General features: G+C 42.0%; 1 non-coding gene across 1 annotated transcript; it reads left to right on the top strand.

The window, feature by feature from the left end:
• Positions 1-10,483: 10,483 nt before the first annotated feature.
• LOC117128660 lies at positions 10,484-10,590 on the top strand. Its single transcript, XR_004452055.1, has one exon. It is a non-coding gene; the product is annotated as a small nucleolar RNA R71 (small nucleolar RNA).
• Positions 10,591-12,813: the final 2,223 nt, after the last annotated feature.

Here is a 12,813-nt window from a genome sequence, read left to right as displayed (position 1 = left end):
TTATAGACACTAAATCAATCTAAGGAAAAATGTTCCTCAAATATTCTTGTTTCTCTCTCTTGGATTTCCTCACATATCTCTCTTAGTTCTTCACCAAAATCTCTCAAATAATTGTCATAAACTCTCACTAATTCTCATAAATTTTCATGGTATCAGAGCAACAAGCTCTTGAAACCTAAATCTCTTCCGCAAATTACTCTGGTTTTATTTCTCTTTTTCTCTTTAAAATCTCTTATCATTCACACCAGTCTCTCTCCTCTGTTCTTGAACTGTTCTTGAATTTTTCCAGTTCTGTTCTTGTGATTCTTGATGGATCTAGGAGAAAACTCAAGAATGGTGGTGATTCCAGTTACTCTTAAAGGAGCTAACTATCTACATTGGGCAAGGCTTGCTAAGACAGCTCTTGGAGGCAGAGGGCTTTGGGAGATTGTTGAAGAAGGCAGACCACAAAAGAATACTATCCTAGGAGAGGATGGCAAAGAGGTTGTTTTTGCTGATGCTGGCGTCAAGAAGAAATGTCAAGAGGACCAGTTGGTGTTGTCCATTCTTCAGCACAGTCTTGACCCCTCACTTCAGGAAGGTTACTCCTATTGTGAAACTTCCAAAGAACTGTGGGATACACTTCAGAAGGTGTATGGAAACAATTCCAACATCAGTAGATTCTTTGAAGTCAAGAGGGCTATCAATACTCTTAGTCAAGAGGACAGTGATTTTCATAAACATTTTGGGAAGTTCAGATCCTTGTGGGCTGAACTTGAGATGCTCAGGCCAGCAACTATTGATCATGATGTGCTTAATCAAAGGAGAGAGCAAGACAAGCTATTTGCTTTGCTGCTTACCCTCCATCCAAGCTATGGTGATCTCATCAAGCACATCCTAAGGAATAAGGAGCTACCTTCTCTAGATGAGGTATGCTCTGAGATTCACAAGGAGCAAGGCTCAGTTGGTCTCTTTGGAGGAGGAAAGAAAGATCTGGTGCTTGCAAACCAAGCTGATAGAGCAGCAAACGAAAGCTCTTACAAAGCTGAAGACAAGAAGGTGTGGATTTGTGATCATTGCAAGAAGAAAGGCCATGGAAAGGACAAGTGCTAGATACTCCATCCCCATCTCAAGGCACAAAAGTGCAGGACAGGTTACAATGATGCCAAAGCAAACTTCTCTGGTGATATTGGTGAGCCATCTATACAAGGCAGCATGCGCCAGACCAATGAAGCTTGTGAGAACAAAGGGGGAGCTTCCAGGAGTGGCTCAGCCTTAAGGAACACTCAAGATGAGACCATCAGGAGATCTGATATTGAGACTCTCATCAAACTCCTTAAGGATAACTCTGGTAACTTACTTGGTACCTCTTTACATGCCACTGCTTGTGGAACTTCCTTGAATGCGATAACTAAATTTAATTTGGCAAAACCTTTAGTTATAGATTCAGGAGCTAGTCACCACATGATTAGTGATTTAAAATTGATTAAAAACATTGTCCCTGCCTTAGGAAATGTTACAATAGCTAATGGTGAAAGAGTACCAATTAAAGGAGTAGGTGATCTTAGGTTGTTTAACAAAGATTCTAAAGCTTTCTATATGCCTAGCTTCACCTCAAACTTGTTATCAGTTAAAAGAGCTACTAATGACTTGAATTGCAGTGTTACTTTCACTCCTAATGATGTCTACTTTCAGGATATTGAAACTAGTAGGTTGCTTGGCAAAGGTGTCACCAAGGGAGACTTGTACTTGCTTGAAAATACTAACCTTGCTACCGATTTATCCCATGCTTTAAATTATATTTCTGATTTTCCTAAAGATGTATTGTGGCATGCTAGATTAGGACATCCTCAATCTAGAGCTTTAAGCATCATGTTGCCTAGTATTTCCTTTAAGAGTGATTGTGAGGCTTGTATCTTAGGCAAACATTGCAAATCTGTTTTCTCTAGATCAAATACTATTTATGAAAATTGCTTTGACCTGATTCACTCTGATGTATGGACTGCCCCATGTTTATCTAGAGAGCATCATAAGTATTTTGTGACTTTTATAGATGAAAAATCAAAATATACTTGGATCACACTTATGCAATCTAAAGATAGGGTCTTCGAAGCTTTCATAAATTTTCAAAATTATGTATCTAACCATTTCAATGCCAAGATAAAAATTTTGAGATCAGATAATGGAGGAGAATACACAAGCAATGCTTTTAAACAACACTTGGCCAAATATGGGATGATCCATCAAACTAGCTGTCCATACACCCCACAAGAAAATGGAGTAGCTGAGAGGAAAAATAGACATCTCATGGAGGTTGCAAGGAGCATGATGTTCCATACAAGCATGCCCAAAAGCTATTGGGGAGATGCTGTCCTTACTGCCTGCTACTTGATCAATAGGATACCTACCAGGATCCTTCAAGATCAATCTCCATATCAGGTACTGAACAAAACTAAACCATCCATAGAGCATATGCGTGTGTTTGGGTGCTTGTGATTTGTCTTGATTCCAGGAGAACAAAGAGATAAGCTGGCGCATAGAAGCACCAGGGTAGTGTTTATTGGATATTCTCCTCACCAAAAGGGCTACAAATGCTTTGTTCCAGAGACTAGGAGAGTCTTGATATCAAGGGATGTGAAGTTTGTAGAATCTAGAGGCTATTATGATGGAAAGAGTTGGGATGAGCTCAAAGATCTTTCTCAATCAGCTTCAGATAGAGCAAACAACCTTAGGAGAGTAATGGAGAGCCTGGGAATCAGTATGCCTTCTCTACCAAGGGTGGAACCTATCCCTGAAAATGTACCATCTACTGCAACTGATAGTGTTCAGAACACTCATCCTGATCATGAGGGTGGCAGTAGAAATGTTGAGCAGTCTACGCAAACTCAACCTGAAGAGAACTCAGTAGCTCATGATCAAGATGAGATGGCATCAGAATCAGATGCCGAGACTCAAGTAGAGGTGCCAAGTGAAGGAAATGAAGCAGAACCTCAGCAGTTACGACCTTTGAGAAGGAGTACAAGGATCAGGAAACCTTCACACTGGATCAACACAAGAGTTTACTTCAATGCTGAAGCTGTAGCTCACCCAATAAGTGCAGTATGCTCCCTTGCTCAATATCCAGAAGAGCATCAAGTCTTCATCAGTGAATTGGATCAGGAGTACATTCCAAGAACATATGAAGAAGCTATGCAACACAAAGAGTGGAGAGAATCTGTTGGAGATGAGATGGGAGCCATGATCAAGAATGATACATGGTTTGAGACTGAACTTTCAAAAGAAAAGAAAGCAGTGACAAGCCGACTTCTCTACACTATCAAGTATGGAGCCAATGGAAAACCAGAAAGAAAGAAAACAAGACTGGTTGCAGGGGATATACTCAAGTATATGGTGAAGATTATCTAGACACTTTTGCACCAGTGGCCAAGCTTCACACTATAAGAATTCTCTTGTCTCTTGCTGTCAACCTGGAGTGGGATTTATGGCAGATGGATGTGAAGAATGCCTTTCTTCAAGGAGAATTGGAGGATGAAGTCTACATGAGACCACCTCCTGGTCTTGAGAATATGGTGAAGCCAGGAAATGTTCTCAGATTAAAAAAGGCAATTTATGGCTTGAAGCAATCTCCAAGGGCTTGGTACCATAAGTTGAGCACCACTCTCAATGGAAGAGGCTTTGTAAAGTCAGAAGCTGATCACACCCTCTTCACATTAACTAGTAAGCAAGGTATTGTGGTCATCTTAGTCTATGTGGATGACATTATCATCACTGGTAGCAACAAGGAAGGTATTCTCTCAACTAAAACCTTTCTTAAAAATGCATTTGATATCAAAGATTTGGGAGAGTTGAAGTACTTCCTTGGGATTGAGATATGCCGCTCTAAAGAGGGGTTATTCTTATCTAAAAGGAAGTACACACTTGATAGTTTAAATGAGTGATATGATCATGGACCAGTCAGATGAAGAAGACAATGAGATGAGAGATGAGCCAGCTGATGAAGATGTCCTAGCTATACCAGAAGGTCCTATCACTCGTTCCAAGAGTAAACAACTCAAGCAAGCCATTGGAGGATTACTCATGATAGCCTGGAAGCAAGAAGAAGGTCTTGAAGGGAGCTGGATCAATCAAGACACACTCACCACTATCCAAGCCATTTCTTTTTCTACATGATCATCAAATGAGCAAGTAGCATATGTGTGCTCTTTTTCCCTGTCTTTGGTTTTGTCCCACTGGGTTTTCCAAAGATAGGTTTTTAATGAGGCCATATGTTACTTTCACATCTCTCATTTGATGATCTCGGTTTAGCTTATAATGCCTTATAAAACTTATGTCTTTTAAAACCTTATGTCTTTCATTTTTATTTTAAACCAAAGGGAGCCTGTTCTCTTTAGGTTTCCGTGAGCTTGTGTGTGTACAAGCCTCACTATATAAACTACATCCGAAAACCCTAGCATCTATCAAGTTATCTTTTCATAAAAATCTTTCTTTTGTTCTCTCTTCTTCTTGTTATCAAGTCGGCGAGTGATCTTGTTGGTGTGTAGTATCCAACAGCCCAAGGATCTCTTCTTCGGTGTGTCATATCCGGATTAGGCATCTAGGAGTATCAAGGAGTCAATTCACAACTCTTTGTGTCACCATTCATTCCACAAACCTTGAAGAACTTGAGTCTCTGATTCGTTCTTGCAAGGATCTATCCCCAACTATCCAGAGAAGCATCCTAGGAGTGTATTATGTGGTATCAGAGCAACTCTGGCTAGGGAAGTTCTTGTTTAATCAATTTTTCGTGTGGATCTGTTCATCTACTTGCTAGATCTGTTTATGTTTGATTCAAATCTGATCTATCTCAGCGATTTTATAAAGGTTTCTAAAAAGACCATTCATATTCTTGTGGATCACGTTTTCGAAATCTCTAGATCCATAAGTTGTTTGAGTTACTTGAATCGATCTGATCTTATACTATTGAATCTGTGATTGTTGAATCATATCTTCATCTGTTGAACCGGATCTATCTGTTAAGTGTGGAAAGAGATTGAAATTGAACCTGATCCGTGTTGTTTAAGTTTCCTTTTCGTGTTTGTTTCCTTTTGCGATTCTAATTTTAATTTTTTTTCTGTGAACTTCTTACTGGTTGAATCTTTTTGGTTGTCTCAGGCACTATGGCTATTGACGCGGAGGAAGATGAAGGAGTTAGCCTCGAGCATAAAGCTTTGCTTGAAGCTTTGACTCGCCGTATGAGTACGATGATGGAAACAAGATTGGGTACTTTCCGTGAAGAGCTTGATGCGCAATCTTCAGAACCTAGACGTGAACCAAGGCAGAATCGACGCACGCAGGCTAGACGTGAGCATGAGGGTTCAGAGGAGACTGATAACTACTATGAAAGAGATCGACACAGCTCAGATTCTAGACACAGCAGCCGTAGTAACCGTAGACACAGGCGTGATCACTGGCAACGCAATGAACTCGCGGGAGTAAAGCTGAAAATCCCTCCTTTCCATGGCAAAGCTGATCCAGATGCCTATCTTGAGTGGGAGAAAAAGATTGAGCTGGTTTTTAACTGTCAACACTACACGGAGCTTAAGAAAATTCAAGTGGCTGCTACCGAGTTCTATGATTACGCTTTGAGCTGGTGGGATCAATTGGTTACAAACAAGCGGCGCAATGGTGAGTTTCCTATTGAGACATGGGCAGAGATGAAAGCAGCAATGCGCAGGAGGTTTGTGCCAAGCCATTACCATCGTGATCTTCATCAGAGATTGAGAAGGCTCACACAAGGATCGCGATCTGTTGATATTACGTGTATACGCACACCAAATAACCTAATGTGCACACTACCACAATCGAATGGTATGTCGATGTAGCACTTTAGGATCGAATCCACAGAGACCAACGGTTACACTTTATTTTTATGGGATCAATATCAAGCTAAAACAATATGGGGGTTGTAAGATTTGAGGGTTTCGTGAGAAACAAGTAACAAGATTAATTAAAGAATTCAGATAATTAAAAATGCTAGCCTAGGGTGGTTTGATCGGGTGTTAAACAAGTGTGAGCCAAACAATTATTCAAGTTTAATTAAGAGCAAGTCTAGAACTCGGATCACTCAAGTAGAACAGCCCACTGTCGTGGAACTGCCCCCTATGCTGATCGATCTTGATACCTAAACTCTCGTTTGGATCAAGATGCGACAGCAAGCAATAGAGGTCAAGTCCGATATGTTCACAAAACACCCTAACATCTACTTTCGCTGGTTAGGGATGCAATGCTCATTCAAGTTATGTCTAGCAACCTATAACACTTTTGATGAATAGATTAAACCTAGAATCAGGCACTAAGTGGTTAACTTGATGCAAGCCTTAAGAACAACAGTGAATGAAGACAATCGATTTATAACTTATTTATGTCAAGCTCACGGATCTAACACCCTAACACCCTAGACTAAGCAAGCTGACTACTCAGCCATGGAGCAAGAAAACACAGAGACAGAGACTGAATAAAACATGTGTAGATAAAATAGAATAAGGGTTCAGGGGGTTCTTCTCTATGGTGAGAGAGATGGATCCTTCTCCCTTTACAAAGTATCAAATCACAAGTCTCCAACTCTAAGGTCTGGTTTCTTCTTTCAAAAACAGCGTAGAATAATCAGGAAAAACAGAAAAAGAAGATATATCAAAACCACAGGCGGCTGGGAGAGAAAATAGAGAGATTAGGGCAAATCCCGAAATAGGTTGTTGTTTCCTTAAAAATCTCTGCCGCTGGAACACTCCCTCGGAACAGTCACTCGGGTTGCTCCGCTATCCGGAACAGTCATCAAGACTGTTCTGCGTGAAAATCACCAAATTGCACTGTTTTCTGCCTCTTTTGTTCCAGCTGGTTCATCTCTCATCCAATGCAACTCCAGACCTGTAATGACTCGAAAACTAGGAAGACTCGAGGAAGACTCGATAAAGACTTGAAAACCAATTTAAAAGCATATATACAAGATGTATAAAACACCATATATCAATTCCCCCAGACTTAGATCCTTGTTTGTCCTCAAACAATATCAACTATCAAGAACAGGGAGAAAGGTTTGAAAGTGTGGGAACTCTCCTATTCTCAGCAACCATACTTTAACCACGAATCTCTGAACCATACAAGCAGTAAAACTAGGACAACACACCCTTACCGGAACCCCACTGACTGCTGTTCAAAAATCGGCTCCATACTCTTCATCTCAAACCTGAAAAAGCAACACTATCGAGACAGAACTCCCTACATTCATTTAAGAGTAGCGTGAGCTTCTCATCATAGGCATCATTCAGGGTAGACGGTCTAGGTGTGGAACAGGCTATTTAATGGTGGAGTTAAGAGTGTTTAGGGGCTACCATTTCATTGAAGAGGATGCAGGATATCACACAAAATGGCAAGAGAGGATAGATCCATTGATGTCCACAGCTCTACTCGTTTTTGCTCTATCTGGTGCGACTGTTCTGATGACGGAACAGGCAACTGATTGTTCTGCTTTCTACTTTCCTCTACACACTCTTCAATACTTGGTACCAACTTCTTGCTCGACCTTTCCAGTGGCTCCATGTTTCTTTTCTTTCTTCCCCTTCTCCATCACATTAATCTGGTTTTTTTGTTTTTTTTTTTTTTTTTTTTTTTTTTGAAGACTGATATGGTGATGTGACGAAGAAGGAGGTAATACATGATCGTTCAGAGTGCCACTGGTGGTTCTGATTTTGCAACCATTCTGGTTCTCCACCCCTGCTCTTGCGCAGTTCATTGGTTATGGAGCAGTTGCTCCCTTAATCTGCTTGTTCTCCTTTCTTACTGAATTTCTGTAGCAGTAACGAGTAGCAGGCTGCGTTGATCCTTTCCTCTCCGACCTTTTTGCACATATCTGCACATATGACACTGAAAAACAAATGCATGAAGGTAGAATAAAGGCTAAGGTGCAGGGTAAGAACTAGCTAAAGATGAGCTAGCTACTCAGGATCAGCAAGATGGATAAAAAGGGTAAGAAGTCCTGAGTGTGTTCTCGTTTCCCTGATCTAATGCCCATAACAAGAAGAATTTCAGTCAAGATTAGGTTCAAGTAAGGTGGAGTTAAGTCTACCCAGTGTAACCTGATCGGCTGAGAACTTCTGGAGAATCAAGTGAGATATGTCAGGGTGTTCCAGGTCCACATGTGTGTCTTTCGCCACTGCTAAGGTCACTGAATAAGATAACTAAAGCACGAGGTGGTCAGTGATCAACACAGAATAAGGTCCTAATTCCCACAAAGTTTTGACTGACTCAATAAAAACTGACTCAAATTGACCCAAAAGAAAAACAAAAGAAAGAAACGAGTTAGTAAACGACGAAAACCCTCCCCCAGACTTACTTCACAACGTCCCTGGTGTGAAAATAAATCAGAGAGAAGGAGAAAACAAGAATTTTTTTTTTTTTTTTTTTTTGGGTTGAGACACTTACCTGGCGCGGAGCAGCCTGACAGAGCAAGACGCGGTTGCTCCGGTAAAGAATGCTCTGGAATAAGAGCAGCCAGCTGCTTGCTCCAGTCAAAGGTCTCAGATTTTTCTGATTTATGTCCTGAGACTCAACAAACTAAAAACAAAAATAAGTAAAAAGAAAATCCTAATGTTAATGACACTTACCAGTGGGTTGCCTCCCACTAAGCGCTTGGTTTAAGTCTCTAGCTTGACTTGGTGATTGGGATCAGTCGGGTTGAGCAGGAGGGCCTGTTCCAAAACAAGCTCCACAATCAGACATGTTCAGCTTCAAAACCCTGCTCAACAACCCTTTCACAGCAGCTTCCCCTTTCTCTTTCAGCTCATGTGTGAGAATAGCTCTGACTTTAGAGAACGGTTTAGAGGTACCCTTGCACTTTACCTCATACTCAATGGAGTTCTCATCACACTTGAGAGGTATCAAAGTCACTGTAGGATCTCCCTTGACCCTTTTCTTCTGGACTTTCTGTTTCACCCTTGAATTCCCTCTGAATTTAGTAGGATCAGTGCTAGGATCTTCATCAAAGAACAGTCTGCTCTCACCCTTATCACCATGCTCCTTCTCTGGAACAACCTTCAGCTTTTCTACATCAAACACTGAGATGCGAGAGGCGTGTGATGAGGAAGATCTGGTGGGTATAGCCTTGTAGAAAACTTTCTTGTTGATGTTGGAGAAGCAGACTCTCTTGTTGGGCATATCGATGGTTGCTCCAACAGTAGCCATGAATGTCCTTCCAAATATCAAAGGCATCTCATGATCTTTGTTCATCTCAACAATCTGAAACTCAGCAGGAACAATGCATTCCCCTACTTGAACATGAAGGCTGCGGATGGTTCCATATGGGACTGCTCTGGAAGAGTTTGCAAAGGTCAGGGTCAACTGAGAACGCTCAACATCAGCAATACCCAAATCGTCTACAATAGCCTTTGAGACGAGATTCACACAAGAACCAGAGTCACACAGAGCATCCTTGAAGGTTGTTCCTGCGATGGAACATGGGAAAACAAACTTTCCAGGATCATCAACCTTAGGCAATACCTTCAGTGCTGGCGTAGACAGTGCTCTGGTATAGAGGACCTTGATCTCCTCTTGAGTCTCTCTATAGTGTTTAAAGAACTGGAGCAATGGACGAATCTGCAGAGCATCTTCGAATGCAAGTTCTTTAGGAAGCCTTCTCACCATCTTGTTAAAACCTATCAGCTGCTCTTCACAAATGGGATCCATCAGATGTCTAGGTGGAATTGGATAGGGAACCTTGGGAACATAGACTCGAGATGGTGGAGTCTCAGCAGGTTCGCTAGGAGCAGTCACTCCAGAGCTAGCAGACTGTTCTGCTCTCTCTTCTGCGCCTGGAGCAGTCTCAGCGAACGGCTGCTCTATTGCATTACAGTGCTCAGTCCTAGGATTTTTATCAGTTCTTCCAGGGAGCGTCTCTTGTTGCCTCTTGACACTCTCAGCTGTTTGAGCAAGCTGAACATCGATCTTTCTCATATGGATCGCAAGATTGTCATACTTGTTATTCAGCTCAGTGAACATGTTGCCCATCCTGGTGTCAATTTCTGTGGTTACCTGATTCAACACCTTGGCCTGAACCTGCTGACCCTGCAACAGCTGTTGCATCATCATACCCAGACCTTGCAGCTCATCTGGTTGACTGTTCCCGGTAGCTGGAACAGCATGCGGATTGCTCTGCGGTTGTCGCTGGTTCTGGTTCTGAATATGCCCGGCCGTAGGTTGTTCCATGCTGAAAACGTGCCCTTGGTTGTTTTTCAGTAGCTGATCAACCTTGGCAGTCAGCTCATCTATTTTCTGGGCGTCAGAACTGTTTCCTTTCATGGAGCAATCACTCTCCTCTTTCTTATTAGCTGAACTAGCAGCCATGTTCTCAATCAGCTTAAACGCTCCAGCAGTGGTTTGAGTCATGAAATCTCCATTACTCGCAGAGTTCAGAGCACCTTGGTATTTCGAGTCCACTCCATCATAGAAAATATCCAGGATATAATCATCATCAAATCCATGGTGAGGACATTCTCTGCGATAGTCATTGAAGCGCTCCCATGCGTCGCAGAAAAGCTCATCAGTGAGCTGTCTGAAGGAGGTGATCTTGTTCCTCAATGCAGCTGTTCTCGCCTTAGAGTAGAAATGGCTGAGGAACGCTGATCGGACCTGTTCCCATGAAGTGAGAGAGCCGGTAGGGAGAGAGTTCAACCACCGTGCAGCTTTTCCATCAAGAGAGAATGGGAATAACATGCACGTGATGTAGTCTGGTGGAACACCATTCACGCGAGTGAAACTGCAGACTTTTTCGAAGCTCTCAATATGCTCCATTGGAATTTCTGTAGCGAGACCAGAGAACACCTTTCTCTGTACTAGACCGATCAAAGCAGGCTTGATCTCAAAGTCCTGCCTAGTACAAGGTGGAGGAACAATGGCAGAGCGCGTAGTAGGGATGTTACGCGGAAGGTTTCTCTGCCCGATCGGAACAGTCTGCGCCTGTTGTTCCTGCTGCGCGAGAGCAGCCTGTTCAGCAGCATCCTGCTGAGCTTGGATGGTCTGCTGCATTTGTTGCATCTGCTGCTGCATGAGTGCCATAGCCGCAGCGAGATCATCCTGATTGGCGTGATCACCCATAGTGGTGTCAGTTTGCCTTGGCTGTTGACGATTTGTTCTTTCTAACCTTGCTAGCTCCTGGTTGGTAAATGTAACTAACTCTCCTTGTGCGTTTCTCCGAGTATGTCTACTGTTCATGCACCTGGAACATTAGCTGCAACAAAAAGGATAAGGCAAGTTAGAGGTCTTAGACTAAATAAATAACCGAAAAATAAAGGTAAAAAGATGGTCCCCGGCAACGGCGCCAATTTGATATTACGTGTATACGCACACCAAATAACCTAATGTGCACACTACCACAATCGAATGGTATGTCGATGTAGCACTTTAGGATCGAATCCACAGAGACCAACGGTTACACTTTATTTTTATGGGATCAATATCAAGCTAAAACAATATGGGGGTTTTAAGATTTGAGGGTTTCGTGAGAAACAAGTAACAAGATTAATTAAAGAATTCAGATAATTAAAAATGCTAGCCTAGGGTGGTTTGATCGGGTGTTAAACAAGTGTGAGCCAAACAATTATTCAAGTTTAATTAAGAGCAAGTCTAGAACTCGGATCACTCAAGTAGAACAGCCCACTGTCGTGGAACTGCCCCCTATGCTGATCGATCTTGATACCTAAACTCTCGTTTGGATCAAGATGCGACAGCAAGCAATAGAGGTCAAGTCCGATATGTTCACAAAACACCCTAACATCTACTTTCGCTGGTTAGGGATGCAATGCTCATTCAAGTTATGTCTAGCAACCTATAACACTTTTGATGAATAGATTAAACCTAGAATCAGGCACTAAGTGGTTAACTTGATGCAAGCCTTAAGAACAACAGTGAATGAAGACAATCGATTTATAACTTATTTATGTCAAGCTCACGGATCTAACACCCTAACACCCTAGACTAAGCAAGCTGACTACTCAGCCATGGAGCAAGAAAACACAGAGACAGAGACTGAATAAAACATGTGTAGATAAAATAGAATAAGGGTTCAGGGGGTTCTTCTCTATGGTGAGAGAGATGGATCCTTCTCCCTTTACAAAGTATCAAATCACAAGTCTCCAACTCTAAGGTCTGGTTTCTTCTTTCAAAAACAGCGTAGAATAATCAGGAAAAACAGAAAAAGAAGATATATCAAAACCACAGGCGGCTGGGAGAGAAAATAGAGAGATTAGGGCAAATCCCGAAATAGGTTGTTGTTTCCTTAAAAATCTCTGCCGCTGGAACACTCCCTCGGAACAGTCACTCGGGTTGCTCCGCTATCCGGAACAGTCATCAAGACTGTTCTGCGTGAAAATCACCAAATTGCACTGTTTTCTGCCTCTTTTGTTCCAGCTGGTTCATCTCCCATCCAATGCAACTCCAGACCTGTAATGACTCGAAAAGGACTAGGAAGACTCGATAAAGACTTGAAAACCAATTTAAAAGCATATATACAAGATGTATAAAACACCATATATCATCTGTAGAAGAGTATTTCCAAGAGATGGAATTGTTAATGTTGAGAGCTTGTATATCAGAGGATAGAGAGGCTACTATGGCACGGTTTCTTGGAGGACTTAACCGTGAGATACAAGACAATGTGGAGATGCAGCACTATGTTGAGTTGGAAGAGATGTTGCACAAAGCCATTCTGGTGGAGCAACAGATTAAGAGGAAGCATCATTCACGTGGAAGCTACGGTACCAGCAAGTATCAACAAGTTAAAGACGAGAAACCAGCATATCAGAAGGA

The sequence above is a fragment of the Brassica rapa genome, chromosome A09 (genome assembly GCF_000309985.2).
Source record: "Brassica rapa cultivar Chiifu-401-42 chromosome A09, CAAS_Brap_v3.01, whole genome shotgun sequence".
NCBI classification, from domain to species: Eukaryota; Viridiplantae; Streptophyta; class Magnoliopsida; order Brassicales; family Brassicaceae; genus Brassica; species Brassica rapa.
The sequence above is the reverse complement of the archived record's forward strand: the minus strand, read 5'-3'. Positions and strand labels throughout refer to the sequence as shown.